This window comes from Trachemys scripta, chromosome 2, assembly GCF_013100865.1.
Source record: "Trachemys scripta elegans isolate TJP31775 chromosome 2, CAS_Tse_1.0, whole genome shotgun sequence".
Classification (NCBI taxonomy): Eukaryota; Metazoa; Chordata; order Testudines; family Emydidae; genus Trachemys; species Trachemys scripta.
Window position 1 is genome coordinate 158,543,063 of NC_048299.1, and position 18,075 is coordinate 158,561,137.

The 18,075-nt window shown below is 41.0% G+C and overlaps 1 long non-coding RNA gene across 1 annotated transcript in view; it reads right to left on the reverse strand.

The window, feature by feature from the left end:
* Positions 1–17,491: 17,491 nt before the first annotated feature.
* LOC117871611 overlaps positions 17,492–18,075 on the reverse strand; it is a 28,575-nt gene continuing 27,991 nt past the window's right edge. Inside the window, exon 2 of the long non-coding RNA XR_004644299.1 lies at positions 17,492–17,969. This is a non-coding gene — a long non-coding RNA (uncharacterized LOC117871611). The remainder of the gene's footprint in view (positions 17,970–18,075) is intronic.

Genomic DNA, 18,075 nt, shown 5'->3' on the forward strand with positions numbered 1-18,075 from the left:
AGAGGGACGCGTACATTTGTGTACATCCATTGAATTTCAATCTGAAGTGATCACACAACATTAGTGGTAGGCAGCTTCTCCCTAATAAATAAATAAATAAACAAAAGAAACTAAGAACACTCCACGGGCAAGGAGTTCCACAGGTGAATTATGTGCAGAACTTCCTTTTATCAGTTCTCAGTGTGTTACTTTTCAATTGAACTTAATGTTCATGTATTATAAAGAAGGGTAAATAGGAGTGTCCGAATTATTTTCTCAAAAACATGTATATTATGTATAACTCTGTCTCCTCTTATTTGTGTACACCAGGGATTGGCAATCTTTGGCACGCGGCCCACCAGGGTAAGCACCCTGGCGGGCCGGTTTGTTTACCTGCCGCGTCCACAGGTTCAGCTGATCGCGGTTCCCACTGGCTGCAGTTTGCCGCTCGAGGCCAATGGGGGCAGCAGGAAGAGGCGGCCAGCACATCCCTCGGCCCATGCCACTTCCCGCAGCCCCCATTGGCCTGGAGCGGCAAACCGCGGCCAGTGGAAGCTGCGATCAGTCAAACCTGCAGACGCGGCAGGTAAACAAACCGGCGCGACCCGCCAGGGTGCTTACCCTGGTGGCCGCGTGCCAAAGGTTGCCGATCCCTGCTCTATACTAACTAGTCCCAGTCATTTTATTTTCTTCACATGGAACTCCTTTCCATGCCTCTAATATTTGTATTTTTTTTTCTCTGGACCTCTTCTATTTCTGTTCTATCCTTTTTTAAGTAGGATGGGCAGAATTAACACAGTATTCCAGGTGGGGACATAACACTGATTTATATGATTGCATATTTTCAGTATTTTTTTTCTCTCATCTTTCATAAATCCTAACATTTTGTTTGCTTTGATTCTGCCACTATGCACTGAGCAAATATTTTCAGTGACCTGTCCATAGTGGCATCCAAGTAATTCTCCTGAGTGGTTACAGTTACATTTCAGATTTAGTATGAGTAGTTCAGAATTTTCTTTCCACTCTGTGTTCAGGGCTGGCGCTTCCATTTAGGCAACCTAGGCAGTCGCCTAGGACACCAGGATTTGGGGGGCGGCAATTCGGCGGCAGGGGGGTCCTTCTACGCTCCGGGTCTTTGGCGGCAATTCTGCGGTGGGTCCTTCACTCGCTCCGGGACCCGCCGCTGAAGTGCCCCGACGACCGGGAGCGCGGAAGGACCCCCGCCTAGGGTGCCAAAAACCCTGGCGCCGCTCCTGCCTGTATTGCATTATATTTACAAACAGTGAATTTAATCTGCTATTATTTTGCCCATTCCCTTAGCTTTATTAGTTCCTCCTGTCCCATGGTCTGGACTAATTTGGATGTCAACCTTCATTAGAGAAACCATTTTTGTGACAATTTCCTGGTGGTAGTGGGGGAAGCATATAAGTGTTTTCATATCATATCTTCATTTCTATGATATCTTATATCAAGAGCAAAATTCTGCTCTCAGTTATACCAGTATAAGACTGAGTAACTCAAATGAAGAATCTGACCTCAAGGATGTAACTTCTTTTCCTTCGTTTATGGCATTTTGCTATGAATTTGATGAGGTATTGGTACAAAAGGAAAGAGAGAGAGAGAGATTGGACTAGTAAAAAGAAATTATTTCCATTAATATCCATAATTCTGTTTTCGCACATTAAAGTGGTCAGTGATGGATTCATTGAAATTACTTTAAAATTACTGCTGCAGGCTAGAAAATAGTATCACAAATACAAAAATGAAGGACTTCATATAAACCTCCTTAAAATTAAAGACTCACAACTAGTGCACTTCCTAAAAGATGAACTCTGCCAAAAATAACTTCTTATTGAGTTTAACTCTCTTACAGCTTGGGCCTCTCCAAAGCTCACTTAGTCTGAGATTCTGCAGTGTTTCTCACTTAAGAAGACTCACAGTTCAAGGATACTCAGGTTAAAATGTGTACATGCTAACTTCAGTCTCTGAAATCTTAAAATTGCCTAGAAAGAAATATGTAGCATTTAGCTTTTGGGAATTGGGAATAAAGGGAAGATTCTATCTTGTATATAGGTTTGCATTTCAGCTGTCATTTCATATTTGTCATGATTTTTTAACGAGAGGTAGCTATCAATTCTGCAGGTGTGTGAAGTAAAAAATGGAATGAGATGACTCCTGGGAACAAGATTTATTATGTTGTATGTGATCATTATCTGACAATTGTTGCTATGGTTTCATTAGTACTATTGGCTCCATTTGTATGAGTATTCCCATAAAGTTTGTCTGTCTTCTGCCTTTTATAGCATTATATGAACTATGATGGACCGTAACTCTTATAGATAATATGGGATATTACACAGTGGTAAAGTATGCTACTATTTTAAGTGTAGGAGTATTTTCTATTTTATTTGTAGTTATTTTAAAAGGATTCCAAATTTAAGGTTTGTATATAGGGAAAATGTTAGATAAGAAAGTTCTAGTTAGAATTAGCCAAATAAATTCCCTCTGAAATCAAACTAAAGTGTTCCATTGCTTTAGTGGGTATTGAATCAGGCTCCCAGGGCAGATATAATCTGGGTGCCTGGACATCCAATGGGATGTGGATTGACTAATGCTGTCAGCAGCACTAGCAGCCAGAAAGGGAGGATGTGTGAACGGACTAGAGTTGCACTGGAAAGATAGCAAAGTACTGGCTACCTCTGTTGTACTGATATGGCAAGTCCCACAAACCATCTGATTCCACACAGCACCCATGAAACTTTATGGATTAAAATGGCATAATATTTCCATACATCCCTTCTCAAACCGTGACCCTTTCATCATTCTCAATATAACTCTTAGAAGCTTTAAAGGCTTTAGGAAGTTTGGATGAAAGGAACAAGGGACTGGATTTATTTATAAAAAATGTTAGAGCTGGAGCATGTATATATTATTATTAATATCCAAAGAAAACAATAACTCTTGTATTAATGAACATATTGAATTATGTTCCCCTATATTTTATATATATGCCGATCTATATTGAAACTATAATACTGAAATAAGAATATTTTGCTTACAAAAACTATTGCACAAAAACACATTTTCCAGTTTATTTAATTTAATCTAGACATAATCCTTTTACTTATTTCTCCCAATGGCCACTTTCTTCCCATTCTCTTTGTTTTAACTGCTGGCACATATTGAATCCTCACAACTATTTGGTTTCGGTATCTCATTGGGATTAAGAAAAGGAAAAACACTCTCTTTGAGGAAGACCATTATGTTTTTAAAACATACATTTCCTTAGCTATATTCTTTATATAGAAAAGCTGAGCCCACAAGATGTAAACCAGATGGAGGGGGAAAAAATTAGTAAGCTGTTCGTGTCCTGACATTCACTAGATATTCATGCAGTTTCTGATGGATTTGCAGAACTGTAGTGAACAACATATATTATGATGTAAATGCTATCAGTATGACATATGCTTAAAGTTCTGTGTATAAATAAATAAAACATATTGAAATGCCTGCTGCTTACCCCAGCTGTTTATTTCTCACAGTGCATAAATGTTAAAAAGTCGCATAATTTTGCTTTTAGAGTGTTTCCATATTGAGTTTGAGTCATAAAGCAATTAGTAATCTTAAATCAAAATTACTTCTTGAATTAAGGTTAAATCCCAAGAGTCAAAATCTGTCTTTGAGCCAGGAGACGTATAGATCTTTCCACATGAAAGTTGTGAGAAAGAACATACCACATTCTGCCATGCATGTTTCTGGGACTGTTGATTGTTCATGTATAGGTAGGTGGATTCACCAAGGGTCCAATCCAAATGTTATTGGAGCCAATGGAAAGTCTCTCATTGCATTGAAAACTGAACTGGGCCCAAAACTCAGTTCTTCTTCCAACTTGCTCACAGGCCAGACAAATAATCAAGGATGAACACGGGATGAAAAACATTGTTTGGCTGACCAAGAAAGTCACAACAGTAATAGGAATTATGCAATAATTAAAAAGCTTAGCTATGGTAAGGGGTCACAGTATTTAAAAGTCTCTCATACACACATACTGTACTTGTATACAGAGCTGGAAACAAGCCCATGATTCTGTGGGGGATATTTATATTCTAGAGAAGAGGGAAAGTGGCATAACCATACTATGTTATACGTAAATTATATTTTTTGAGTTGGATTTTGAATGTATCCTAGTGCTATGTGTGGGGAAGCCTTATTGAAAACTTGGACAGAAATACACAGCTGCCCCAAGTTCAGATATAAACACATAAGCTCCACAACCTTGGTTGGTTAGAAAGTTGCCAGGACATTCCAGCCCTACTTCTAGCTGTCAGCTCTACTACAATTGGAGAATGAGGGTGCCATTGGAGATTGCATAGGTTGCTGTTGCTGCTTCAAGGAGAAAGCTGGCACAGAATCTAAGGTTTAAGCCTGGGAGGATGGGTAGTGCCAGCAGGATCATAGATTCATAGATTCTAGGACTGGAAGGGACCTCGAGAGGTCATCTAGTCCAGTCCCCTGCCCGCATAGCAGGACCAAATACTGTCTAGACCAACCCTGATAGACATTTATCTAACCTACTCTTAAATATCTCCAGAGATGGAGATTCCACAACCTCCCTAGGCAATTTATTCCAGTGTTTAACCACCCTGACAGTTAGGCACTTTTTCCTAATGTCCCACCTAGACCTTCCTTGCTGAGGTTTAAGCCCATTGCTTCTTGTTTTATCCTTAGAGGCTAAGGAGAACAAGTTTTCTCCCTCCTCCTTATGACACCCTTTTAGATACCTGAAAACTGCTATCATGTCCCCTCTCAGTCTTCTCTTTTCCAAACTAAACAAAACCAATTCTTTCAGCCTTCCTTCATAGGTCATATTCTCAAGACCTTTAATCATTCTTGTTGCTCTTCTCTGGACCCTTTCCAATTTCTCCACATCTTTCTTGAAATGCAGTGCCCAGAACTGGGCACAATACTCCAGCTGAGGCCTAACCAGAGCAGAGTAGAGTGGATGAATGACTTCTCGTGTCTTGCTAACAACCCTGTTAATACATCCCAGAATCATGTTTGCTTTTTTTGCAACAGCATCACACTGTTGACTCATATTTAGCTTGTGGTCCACTATAACCCCTAGATCCCTTTCTGCCGTACTCCTTCCTAGACAGTCTCTTCCCATTCTGTATGTGTGAAACTGATTTTTCCTTCCTAAGTGGAGCACTTTGCATTTGTCTTTGTTAAACTTCATCGTGTTTACCTCAGATCATTTCTCCAATTTGTCCAGATCATTTTGAATTATTACCCTGTCCTCCAAAGCAGTTGCAATCCCTCCCAGTTTGGTATCATCCGCAAACTTAATAAGCGTATTTTCTATGCCAATATCTATGCCGTTAATGAAGATGTTGAACAGAGCCGGTCCCAAAACCCCACTTGTTATGCCTTTCTAGCAGGATTGGGAACCATTAATAACAATTCTCTGAGTACGGTTATCCAGCCAGTTATGCACCCACCTTAGAGAAGCCCCATCTAAATTGTATTTGCCTAGTCACTACAGTTTTGCCCATATTCCATTCAAGAATCAGCCAGATCCCAAAAGGAAGGAGGTGCCCTGATCTGTAATTCAGGGACCAATGTTGGAAGGGCAGTTGGACTGTGCACCTGTGATAAATGGAACTGTTTGCTTGTTGAAGTGATATCTGGGTGAATTCCTGCTGGAAAGTTCTCCACCCCAAGGCGGAAGGTGTGAATTTGAAATAAACTACTAGAGAGGAGCTCTCACCTCAGTTCTTTGACATATGCTGGGAACATAAAGATTTTGCTTTTTTAAAACATGGTGGTTTTTTGTTTGCTTTCTAAATAAATGGTATTTGTCTGAAATGTTTGAAATGTTAAAATAACTAATCACAACGTTTATTTTCAGCTATCTGGGGGCCCACACCTTCCATACTCAGAGAAAATTATCTTCAAGTGGGAATCTTTTTTCTGAGCGAGGAGTCTAGAAGCTGGTCTTTATACTTGTACACTGTAGAAGCAATCAGCATTAGCCTACCTGTGCTTCCATTAAGTCAATGGTAAAATTCCCATTGATTTCAATCGGAGCAGAGTGATGCCAATGTTAGAGTGCTTTTGAAAATCCCATCCAATATTAATACTTATCCTACACATAGTGTTTTACATATTCAAAGCCAACTAGGAGCAAGCTGGGGTCTGGAATCTGGGAAGAAATATATTTTGCAGTGTATGACTAGGTTTTTTGGAGCACTGGCACCTATGGAGACGATTCATCATAATAACACTATCAGGGGACTGCCACTAAAAAATGTTAGCATCTTTTCAGCTCATGGAACTGTATTTAGATGTGTCTAAGACTGTATAATTAAAATGTTCTGTGCTGGCCACTGCTACAACCTCTGTATGATTGTACTGTCTCTTGATGGATATTTAATTTAAGATAGTGTTCTTTTTAAAAAAAGCACCATTGAGGAGATACTTTGCTTTCTCTCAGCATTCACCCATAAACATTCAAAGTAGTGGGTATTGCTCTTTAACTTTCAAAATTACTTGGTATTAGATGAAGCAAATGGTTTGATTCTTGGATGAGTTCGTGTAATTTTTGCCATATTTTGAGTATTTCAAAAGCCATTATATGAACAAGCTAATAACCCCACTTACAATAACTTATATATGTATTCAATTTTTTGTATGCTTTCTGATATTAGGGCTGGAGACTTGCCAGTTTTTGGTTATTCACAGCCTTACTTTCACCGGACTTCCAAAGGTCTGCCTACACTGCAATGTAAGCTCAGGGTCTGTTGGACGTGAGCAGGCAAGCTCAGTGTTTGTATGCCTGGGCTTGAGCAGCTACTCTGAATATTGACCCTAGGTTTACAATTTCTGGACACAGTTCTCATATCTGCACTCAGACTTCTACACTGAATTTTACACTCTAGTCAAACTAGCCTATCAAAGGCTTCCTGGAGCCCTCCCTAGCTGTAGTTGCACTAGCCATTTGTTCGTGGTGCACAGTCGGTGATTGTCCATCCTGCACGCTTTACAGGAAGTTGTCACAGCCCAGCAACACATCCTGCCGAGCCATCTTTTGGGTCTGCATGCTCCTGGCAGCTGGAGCCAGCAACATGTAGGAGTCACCTCTTGAAGAACTTGTCCTGTTTGGGCTTTCACTTCTGTTTCAGGAAATGTGCAGATCATTCATGAGACACTGGCGGATATTTTGGCAGCATGTTATGACCTATCTTAAGCACCTGTTGGAGGAGAAGAAGGAATACAGACATGGCAGACTTGAACTGGCTGATACTCCTCACAACTCTCGGGCTATCTGCTGATGTCCCCTCTGTAGACAGGCTCTTCTGGATCGAGGCCACAAGCATAGACTCCTGGGATCACATCATCACGCAGACCTGGAATGATCAGCAGTGGCTCCAGAACTTTTGCATGAAGAAAGCTAAATTTCTGGAGCTTTGTGAGCAGCTTACCCCAACCCTCCAGTGTCATGACACAGGCATAAGGATGGCCATGCTGGTCCAATAGCAGATTGCTATAACCATATGGAAGCTGGCTACCCCAGATTCTTAGAAGTCCATTGCTAACCAGTTTGGTATTGGAAAGTCAACTGTGGGTAAACTGGTGGCAAAGGTTTCTGAGGAAACCAGGTGTGTGATTTACCCAAGGTGGTGGGCAAAACAATATTCCTGAAGTTATTGCTGGTTTTGAGAGAATGGGGTTTCCAACTACCAAGGGCCATTGATGGGACTCATGTGCCCATAGTTTGCCCTCCTCAAGGAGCACATGAGTACATAAACTACAAAGAGTACTACTCCATTGTTATGAAAAACCTCATGGACCTCAGAGGCTGATTTATAGATGCTAACATGAGCTGCACTAGAAAAGTTCATGATGCCTGGGTTTTCCATGAAGTGGGAGTCTACCTGCATGGACTGGCTGGGACATTATTCCCACCAAATGACATTGTTATAAATGGAGTAACTATCCACCCTATTATTCTAGGAGTATTCTTGGTTTAGGAAACTGTACCCTGCTCTCAGAGACCCTGGCAAAAGAATTTTAATTACACTCTCAGCAGGTGGAGAATGGTGATTGAAATCCTGCTGGCACTGTTTGTAGAACTATTTGATTCCAGTGTAATTTATGCTGTGCTTTTCACAATCTTTTTGAATCCAAAGATGAGGCATTTGTCCCTCAATGGACCTATGACAGTTAATGGGTACCTGAACTGGTATACTCAGTCAGAAAGTTTACCTGTCAAAGCTGGGGCAAGATGCACATGGGCAACAAAATTAGGGATGTTTTGTGTGCCCACATGATGGATCGCATGGACCAAAGGGAGAGGGAGACTAGTACATTTGTAGATGTATTTGTACAGCACTTTTTACAGCAAATGACTCGCTGTATGCTATGAATGGGGTGTATGTGAGAGTGATTATCATGAATTATTAATTATGACTGAAATGACTACTTAACAATGGGGGGGGGGTATGTGTAAAATAAATTGTGGATTTTCTTTATGGATCGATCTGAATAGAAGTATTGAGAAGTTGTGTTTGGATATAACTTCCCAGTTGTGGCTTATGTTTTTATCTTCTTCAAAATGCACATTCTATGATGTGATGCAGTGATGGTGATACACTTTTTAAATAAAGTAAAAGCCTTTATATTTGAAATGGCTGTATTACAATATATATTAAAGCACTGTCAGGCAGGCCAACTACCATCACAACATCAAAACACCAGTAATAAACCAATAGCAAAACTAGTAATAAAATTACATAACACAAACATTGACCGGTACAAAAAAGAGAAACCAGTGCAAACAAAAATCCCATACTTTTGCATGTCCACTGCTCTTCTGTTCTCCTTTCCCTTTCTAGCATGTTTAGCAAGCACTTGGTGCTTTTTGCACATTTGCCCTGTCAAACTAGTATTCAGTCCTGGTTCCATGAGCCACCAAACATGCTATTGTCCAGTGCATTCCTGTTCTACAGGACATGGTAGGGTGAAAAGGGCTCAGGACATGGTGTGGGTGGAGCAGTAGCATGAAGCCATTAGTGCAAGCAGTCCCTCAAACTAGTGTTACTGCTGTGCTGTTTCTTCATCCCTCAAGCAACATTTCTGCCCCAGAAAACTATGCCGCAGGTCTCTCCCTCACATGCTACAATTCTCCCCTCAGACTTTGCTGCCTGTCTATGCCCTTCTACTTGCTTTGAATCCTTCTCCCTTTGGTATTGTACCTGCTTGTTGGTCCTGTCCATGATATCCACCATAAGTTCATCACACAAACAGGTCCTCTTTGACCAGTCTATGACAGTTCAAAATCCCAGGTTCCTGCTGGAGTCTGGCTGAACTGCTGAGGTGGCAGGGCCTGAAAACAGACAACAAAAAGTTCAGTATTGTCTCAGTACTTCAAAAAAGGTTAATTGTATCCTCAGAGAAAAGTGCCCATGGAATCTCAATGCAAAAAAAGATACTTTGTAAAACTCAGCTTTAATATAGTCTTGAGGACTATAAGGCTTCACTTCCCAGAAGCTAAGTGGATACAGCTAAATTAAGCAGAGTAAAAAGAGTGCACACACAAAGGAAAGTTGAAATTTACAAATGCTATATCTTTAAAAACTGCAGACCATTGTAGTCTGAGGTGGGGTGCTCTAGTTTACACCCTAACATTTCTCAATCCTTCCAGGTATTCCACATTCTGAAGGACATAACAATGCTGGATTCCTGAATGGCAAAACTATTCCAAGTTACCAGTGGCAAGCTCACCATGTCACAGAGGTTTTCAAGCTTATTGTGGCTCAGCAACACATCCATGAGTAGAGTGGGCAGGTGTTCTATAAAGGATGGCTCAGAAAAAATGTCCCTCCCTGAAATGTGATTATCTATTTTGAGTTCCTACTGTGGGAGAAGTTTGCAACTATCAGGGATTGGGTAAAAATCCATGGGTGGAATCAACATGATGTGGTATTAGTGTCCACAGGGATTATTGTCTCCCTAATGTTTATTATACAGCCTATTCTGACTATATCTACCCATAGCCTACATGAAAACACCCAAGACAACAAGGAATCTCAAAGAACTGCACAGCCAGCCCGCCCTCATATGACACATTTCTGGTCTGAATAAAATCCCCCACCATATTTTAAACATTGTTTTTGTCACTTGTGCACTGCATTTCCTCCTCTCACTCCATTTCCCCCCCACAGTTTACTATTGGCTAATAACACTGTGGCATTGCTGATTTCTCTGGTGCAATGTACTAACAGGGAAGGCAATATATCAGTCTTATTTTTAATACCCCAGTACATCTTCGGAAGAATACGCACATATCTAGTAAAAAAAAAGTTAAATACTTGTTTAACTGTTGTTTGTGCTTCCCGGTCTCCATTTTAAACACCCTGAGGTGGTGCAGGGGATGATGCCAAAACGCTAGTCTCCATTCTGCCATTACAGATACCCACTGCTACTTTTGGCTTGTAATAAAAAATTGCATTGGGTCATAAACTGGAAATCCCTCCCATCCGTATATTAATAACAACAAATATAGAGCCAAACACTTACCAAGATATGGGGCTAGTTCCACCTCTTCTGTTTCTGCTGCAGTTTCTGGTGGGCTGCTCCTGCAGGAGCTCATCAAACAGCTTCTCCAAGCACGGACCCAGAAGGTGATGCATCTGCTCCAGCAGCAAAGCCTCCCTGGGGTCTGGTGTGAGCACCAGAGTCACTTTGCTAGCCTAACCTGGTGCCTGCATGCTCCCCTCCAGTCCTATAATAGATTTGGGGGTTGCCATCCCAGCTGACCAGGATGTTGTGAACCACTGAGGGTTTGGTGCTTTGCTCAGTATCCAGCAACCAGTCAAAATCCTCACAAAAGAGGCAGGATGACAGGGAGTTCCCAGAGGTGCAGGTCTCACCCCTCGCTTTCCGGAAGTAACTTTTGAGCTGCTTAATCTGCTCCTTACACTGGTCATTGGTCTGTTGAATCCCCATCACTGCTACCTTGTCCACTGTTTCTTGGTACATGAGGTCATTTCTGGTCCTCTTATTGAAGTAAAAAATCTTGCTTCCCTTTCACCACATATTTACCAGTATCTTACTGTGGTCCAGTGAAAAGGTAGCACTTGGAAAAGGACTTCATGTTGGTGGCCATAGCTAATGCAGGAGATGGTTCAATCTGTTTGCAGCTCAACGATCAGAATAAAATGGAAAGGTTAAATGCCGAGCAGCTGTACCTGACCCAGAGGATTATTTCTATTTCCAGGGAGTTGATTGGCTAGACTTCGGATAGAAAGGATAGGAACACTGGCCCATGGGACAGTGTTAGTAGACTCTCAGTACATGGAGACCTGGGCCTGAGCTGTGTTCACACAGCAAAATGGCTCATTTTGGATCCAAGTCCCACTGGGACTTGGGCTCCTCCCCCCCACCCTTTCCCTTGTCAGGTCCTAGGGCCTGTGTCCACAGGGTTTACTGGCCTGAATCAGACAGATTTGTGTGTAGACAGAATTGGGAGTGGGGTTTCGGCTCAAGCCTGAGCCTGAGCCCAGGCTTACATTTCAACATAGACAGTCCCTAACACGGCAGTGGCACTGTGGACATAATGCAAGGAAATCATTGATTTTCATCTAACTTGTCATTTTTGTTTACATCTCTAGAATGGACATTAATCTAGTGAACATCTCAGCATATGGAAGGTACACATAATGCCTGCTCTACGATACAAGGTTTGTTTTTGTTTGTGTGGCAGTAGCAGGCAATGAGGATTGATTATTTTTATGTGGTCAGTAAAAGGTAACTTTAACTTGGAATTTGTTCACACCAGAAGCTATGAATTTAATATTTTATGTCTTATATTAAGTGGGCCATGTTCTCCCCACCAGCTCTTAGTGTTGCCATTGCCATCCAACAAAATCTGTATTTAATATTTTAAAAAGGACAAAACATTTTCAGATTCTTCCATTCTAAATTGCAATGTACATGAATGAACCCACCATGAATTTAGGACCCCACACAGGAACACTCACACTCTGATTTCTAGGTCTTTCAAGAAATCTAAACTCCACATAAATGTCCTGAAGATGAAGGTATGTATTTCAGACTTTGAGAAATGTTGGGCTTCATCTAGCTTCTGTTGATAGATGCTCTTGCCGCTTTAAGAACTATGACCTTGAACAAGGATGAAATGGCAGGATTGTCAATTACAATAAGGGGTAGATTGCATATGTGGGAGGTCCCCTCACAACCAGAAAGACTGATTTGCTCCCTGAGACTCCAAGCACACACACAAATAGCAGAGAAGCCACCACAGAGACTATTGAAAGATTTCCAGAGGTTTTTTTACTAACTTGAAACTGGTTACAAACAAGTGTGCCCAGAATAACCTTGATCTCTTCACTTATCTATTTTTCCCCCTTTCCCTGGTTCTTTTTCAATCTTTTCTTTTTTTAGACTGTAAACACATTGATACCCGTCCTGATTGGGTCTTTGTGAACTACAATAATACAAATAATAAGCTTTCTCCCTTCTCTCTGATAATTAAAATATCTCTAGCCATACCTAGGAAAGACCTCATAGTTCTTTTATTGATCAAGACAGATCTGGCTCTCCATTATTTGATTGGAGTCAGTCAGTGGTGGCTGATTTCATTAAGATTCAAAGCTCAGTCTGTCTGGTCTCTGGGACAGGGGACAAGGAAACACCATTCTGAACTGAATCTAGGTATTTCATGCAAGAATACTGTTAAAACTTTATATTTCAGACCAAGTTAGGGCTAAGGTCCGGGGCTGTTCGCAAGTTTTAATCTCAACCAGTGATTGAAAATCATAGAATATCAGGGTTGGAAGCAGCAGAGGGTCCTGTGGGACCTTTAAGACTAACAGAAGTATTGGGAGCATAAGCTTTTGTGGGTAAGAACCTCACTTCTTCAGATGCAAGTCTGAAGAAGTGAGGTTCTTACCCAGGAAAGCTTATGCTCCCAACACTTCTGTTAGTCTTAAAGGTACCACAGGACCCTCTGTTGCTTTTTACAGATTCAGACTAATACGGCTACCCCTCTGAGGGTTGGAAGGGACCTCAGGAGGTCATCTAGTCCAACCCCCTGCTCAAAGCAGGACCAACCCCCAGACAGATTTTTACCCCAGTTCCCTAAATGGCCCCCCTCAAGGATTGAACTCACAACCCTGGGTTCAGGAGGCTAATGCCAACCACTGAGCTATCTCTCATCCCCATGCTTTAATGCTACTTTCATAAAATGAGCTCTTACAGGATTTTTGACATATGATCATGAGAATAACCCTTCTTATAGGTTTCCACCGTTTAAAGCCATGCTGGAAGTAGATGAAATACAAAGCCAAACTCACAGGCAGGGATTCATATTGGGGATTAAAAATTAAAACACCATCCTTTGCCATCTGTTCATATATTAGGCTCCAGTTTGGATCCATCTCTTCTTAGAAATAAGAACATGTACTTCTACTACCCAGGTTGAAATCACTTAGCATGTCTCAAGAAATGGTAGAAACTAACCAGTCTGATGTTTCAGATGAGGCTAGCAAGTCCTTCTGGCAACCTAGAAAATTATTTGCCAGTCTTATTGATTAGTTTTACAAGCAGCCACAAATTCTGTGTGTATAAGATGTAAATTGGTGGGTTTTACAGAAATCTCAGACCAGGTATTTCATGAAAGAATAATAAAATATTAGCCTTATTTAGGGAGGGTTCAACTGTACAGGATGTTTTTCTTTTAGAAATCTTTGACAAATGCCTTGTAACCATAGAAATGATTTCTGAGACAGCAGGAGTAGCTAAAATAGATTAAATTAATGTGCTAGGCTCCCTTTTTCACAGCATGTTTCACTTTAATTGATTACACTATAGCCAAACTTAAATTACTAATATCAGTGCTGATAGAAGAAAATGAATATTTAATAAAACCCCTTTGTGTAGTTGTAATAAATTAATCTATTTGAATAAGCTATAATTTGTGATAGGCATTTAAAGCTATTTTTGTATCCTGAACACTCTGTTCAAGAGCTTATAAATACAAAGAGCAGAATAAAACAAAAATAATTTAACAATGTAAGAAAAAAAAACAATTAACTCTGCAACATGATATACAGTATTTGCATGTTAGGATTCAATAATATACTTGATTTGCACAATAGATTTGTCACCTTGCTAGCATTTTAAGCACTGTTCTGAAACTGCAAGAGGCTCTCTGAATAGGTGGATTTGAAAACAAAACAAAACACCACCTTAATACATTAGGTGTCAACTCCAAAATGGGGCAGAATTAGTCGATAAAAACCCATAATTGTGATTAATTTCTAGACCCAGGTACAAATCTATGGTTTTGTGGATTACAAAAGCTTTTATTTGTAGGTATTCTTCATAGAATAATTAGGGTTAGGATAATCAATAGACTAAATAATTTTAATAGGGTAAATCTAGAGACCAGTCACAGAAGAAAATTGGAACATGATGCAAAAACCCAGTCCCAAAACAACTAAGCATCTAACAAAAGCACAATAGTGTTTCATATTAAGGCCAGAGGTTCATGGTACAACCGACAGTGGAAGGCAGGCAATTTCATACTGTGGAATTCTATTTGGTATTTTACAATCAAGAAGGGCAGGCCTAACATTTTGTTTTATATTAGCCATTACTTACATTTTTTAAAAAAGATTTAGCATTATAATACCATTATTATGCTTATGAGAAAACCATTGTCTTGTCATAACCCCCATTGACTTCAGTAGAGCCAGGATTTCAGCCATTATGCCTACCAAGCCCCCTTTTTCTATGTGAGCAAGTACATAGGATAAGCTTATCAATTAATATTTCTACACTATTCACTCATAACCCTCACTGCAAATATATGGGTTGATCTTCATTACATTATAAGATGAATTCATGTTCCCTCGCTTTTTACGATTCTTTGTCATTCATTTTTCAGTCTTCAGTGTAACCCACTTTCTATCTAGTCTGGGGTTTCCTATTTGGCAGTTTACTAGCAAGCAGGCACATTTTTAAAAGTTTTGCTGTCCTGGTCAAATTGTTCTGTGTTTGTGTATAAGTTGCTGCCCTTGTGTCATGGCTGGTAGTACAGAAGTCTCAAAACTCTTCTAAAGCACATAGAAGGAAATTGCTTTTACTTTTACCCCTTGCATGTATTTAACAATTACAATCGGGGCTTTCATTAAAAGTAGGATACTGCAAAGTACTGATTTTACATCCAAATGTCCGGACAAGCCATCTTTTTTGTTAGTCCATCTTTAGCTGCTTTAGCATTGATACCTCCTCATCAGTAATCTACAACTGAACTGTGCTTCTCAGATTTCCCCCTCATCTGGTTCATCCAAATTTAGCTGTTTCTGATAATGGTATTTTTCATTAAAACATTTCCTGTTTGGGGAAGAGTTTAATTTGTTCCAGTTTCAACCTTTTGATGGAAAAGTTGAGTGTAAATATGTAGTCTGTTGCTTTTCCCTTAAAATTTATTGTTATTTATCCTTTGCAATATATTTAAATATGAAATAGTTGTTTTTTGAACATTTCCAATTTAAAATCTAAAAATGTAATTTAGAGAAGATAATCTATCAACTTGAAAATCAAAAACACGGGGCATTGTAAAATCGTAGAACAAAAACCTCATAATTTGTCAAAATTACTATTAGTTCTTTTTATTTCAAACAGCTGTATTAGTGACCAAGAATGTCAAGATGTTCTGCTGCACACATTGTTTCTAAGAGGTTGTCTACACTGGCAAGTTTTTTTCGATGAAACTAATGTGACCAAGGAAAAATCAACAAAAGCAAAGTCGCCAAAGTGAGTCTACATTTGCTCCCTCTGTCGACAGATCGTGTCCACATTCGGGGCACCTTTTTTGACAGCAAGAGCAATGAACTGTGAGTATGTATCCCACTGTGCCTGGTGAAACCATCCATCGCTAGGTGTTGTGGGAATGCGGAAATGGAGCGTGGTACATCCTGGGATGTACAAAATGTACCGTCATGCCCCGCTTTGTGTGCCACCCTCCAAAGGTCTCTTGCTTCTTTTCACGCCGTTTTTTCCAACTGTCATTCTTTTGTAGTACGCGCCAGCATCTGTAGTGAGAGAGGATGGATCCTGCACTTTTCTCCTATGCGCTGTTAACTGTCATGAGGACATCGCGAATGTCAGCACAGTTACTCGCAGAGTTACTCGCAAAGTTAGCAGAGGATGAATCACAGGCACCCAAGTGTGATATGGACGGCAGCAACTTATCAGTGCATTCACAGAGCAGCTGCATACGATAGACCGTTGCTTTTGGGCTAGGGAAACAAGCACTGATTGGTGGGATCGCATTGTCATGCAGGTTTGGGATGACGACCAGGGGGTACAAAACTTTAGGATGCGTAAAGCAACTTTCATGGAGCTATGTGCTGAGCTGTCCCCCGACCTGCGGTGCAAGGACACCAGATTCAGAGCTGCCCTTTCGGTAGAGAAGCATGTTGCAATGGCTGTGTGGAAGCTGGCAAATCCAGAGTGCTACTGGTCAGTTGCTAATCAATTTGGAGAAGGAAAGTCCACTGTTGGAGCTGTATTATTTCAAATGTGCAAGGCAATAAATCGCATCCTGCTGCATAGGACCGTGACTCTGGGAAATGTGCATGAAATAGTGGATGGCTTTGCAGAGATGGGTTTCCCTAACCGTGGCGGGGCGATTGATGGCACACACATTCCAATTTTAGCGCCAGACCATCTTGCCTCTGAATACATCAATAGGAAGGGATACTTCTCCATGGTGTTGCAGGCACTTGTGGATCACCAGGGGTGTGTCACGGACATCAATGCAGGCTGATCTGAAAAGGTACATGATGCACACATCTTCAGGAACAGTGACCTGTACAGAAAGCTGCAGGTGGGGACTTTCTTTCCAGACCACAAGTTCACAGTGGGGGATGTGAAAATGCCCATAATAATCCTGGGAGACCCAGCTTACCCCTTACAACTCTGGCTCATGAAACCTTACACAGGGCAACTGGACAGCAACAAGGAGTGTTTTAACAACAGGCCAGCAGGTGCTGCATGGTAGTCGAATGTGCCTTTGGCCATTTGAAAGCTCGGTGGAGGGGTTTAAATGGCAGGCTGGACCTTACCAAGGATAATATTCCCATGGTCATAGCAGAATCTGTGTGACTCTAAGGGTGAAATGTTTGCTCAGGTGTGGCGCACTGAGGCAGGGCGCTTGGCTGCACAGTTTGAACAGCCAGATGCTAGGGCAGTCAGAGGAGCCCAGAGGGCTGCTATGAACATCAGAGAGGCTTTGAGGAACCACTTTGACAGTGAGGGGCAGTAACACATGTCTGCTTTGGAGTTGCTTCCCTGTTGCATCCATGTACAATTTTGGGGCCCAAGATCCATGCAACACAATGCTTTAGAAACCTGTACCCAAGAGTGAATTGATTGCTATACACTTTTGTAGAACACAGAATAAAAACGCTGTACCATTAAATACCTTAGCCTTTATTTATTGTTAAAAAGGATAAAACCTCACAACTGTATGTAGCTCCATCTATCATTATGCGAGCTGTGAGAGGGGATGGAGTGATGGGGAAACTCAGGAGTGCTGTAAAGTGAAAAGGAATGTGTGGGCATAGAGGGGTGTGGAGTTGGAAAAGAACTGTGTATCTGCATATGCTGCAGTGGAGGTTGGCCACGAATCTGCTCAGTCTACTGCTGTATCAAAGACTTGAGCGTCTCTGTCTGATCCTCCATAACTTCTATCATCCACTCTGTTGCTTGCCTAGCAAAAGCAGCATTCACTTTTCTGTCCTTCCTTACGGCTTCCCAGCACTCTTTCTGTTCCCTGGTCTGTCTCTCATCGCGCTGCAGCACGTCGCGGAACATGTCTTCTTTGCTGCGCCTAGGGTTTTTTCTTATCTGCCGAAGCTGGTCCACTGGGGAGCGTGATGTGATCTTCAAGGTCTGTGCTGAACAGAAGAGGGATTGTTACATTCCAGCAAATGATTAAAACAATTTTAGTAAAAGAGGCATTTTGCTAGTAGAAATCACATTCTCTCTGAGACTCTAGCCAGT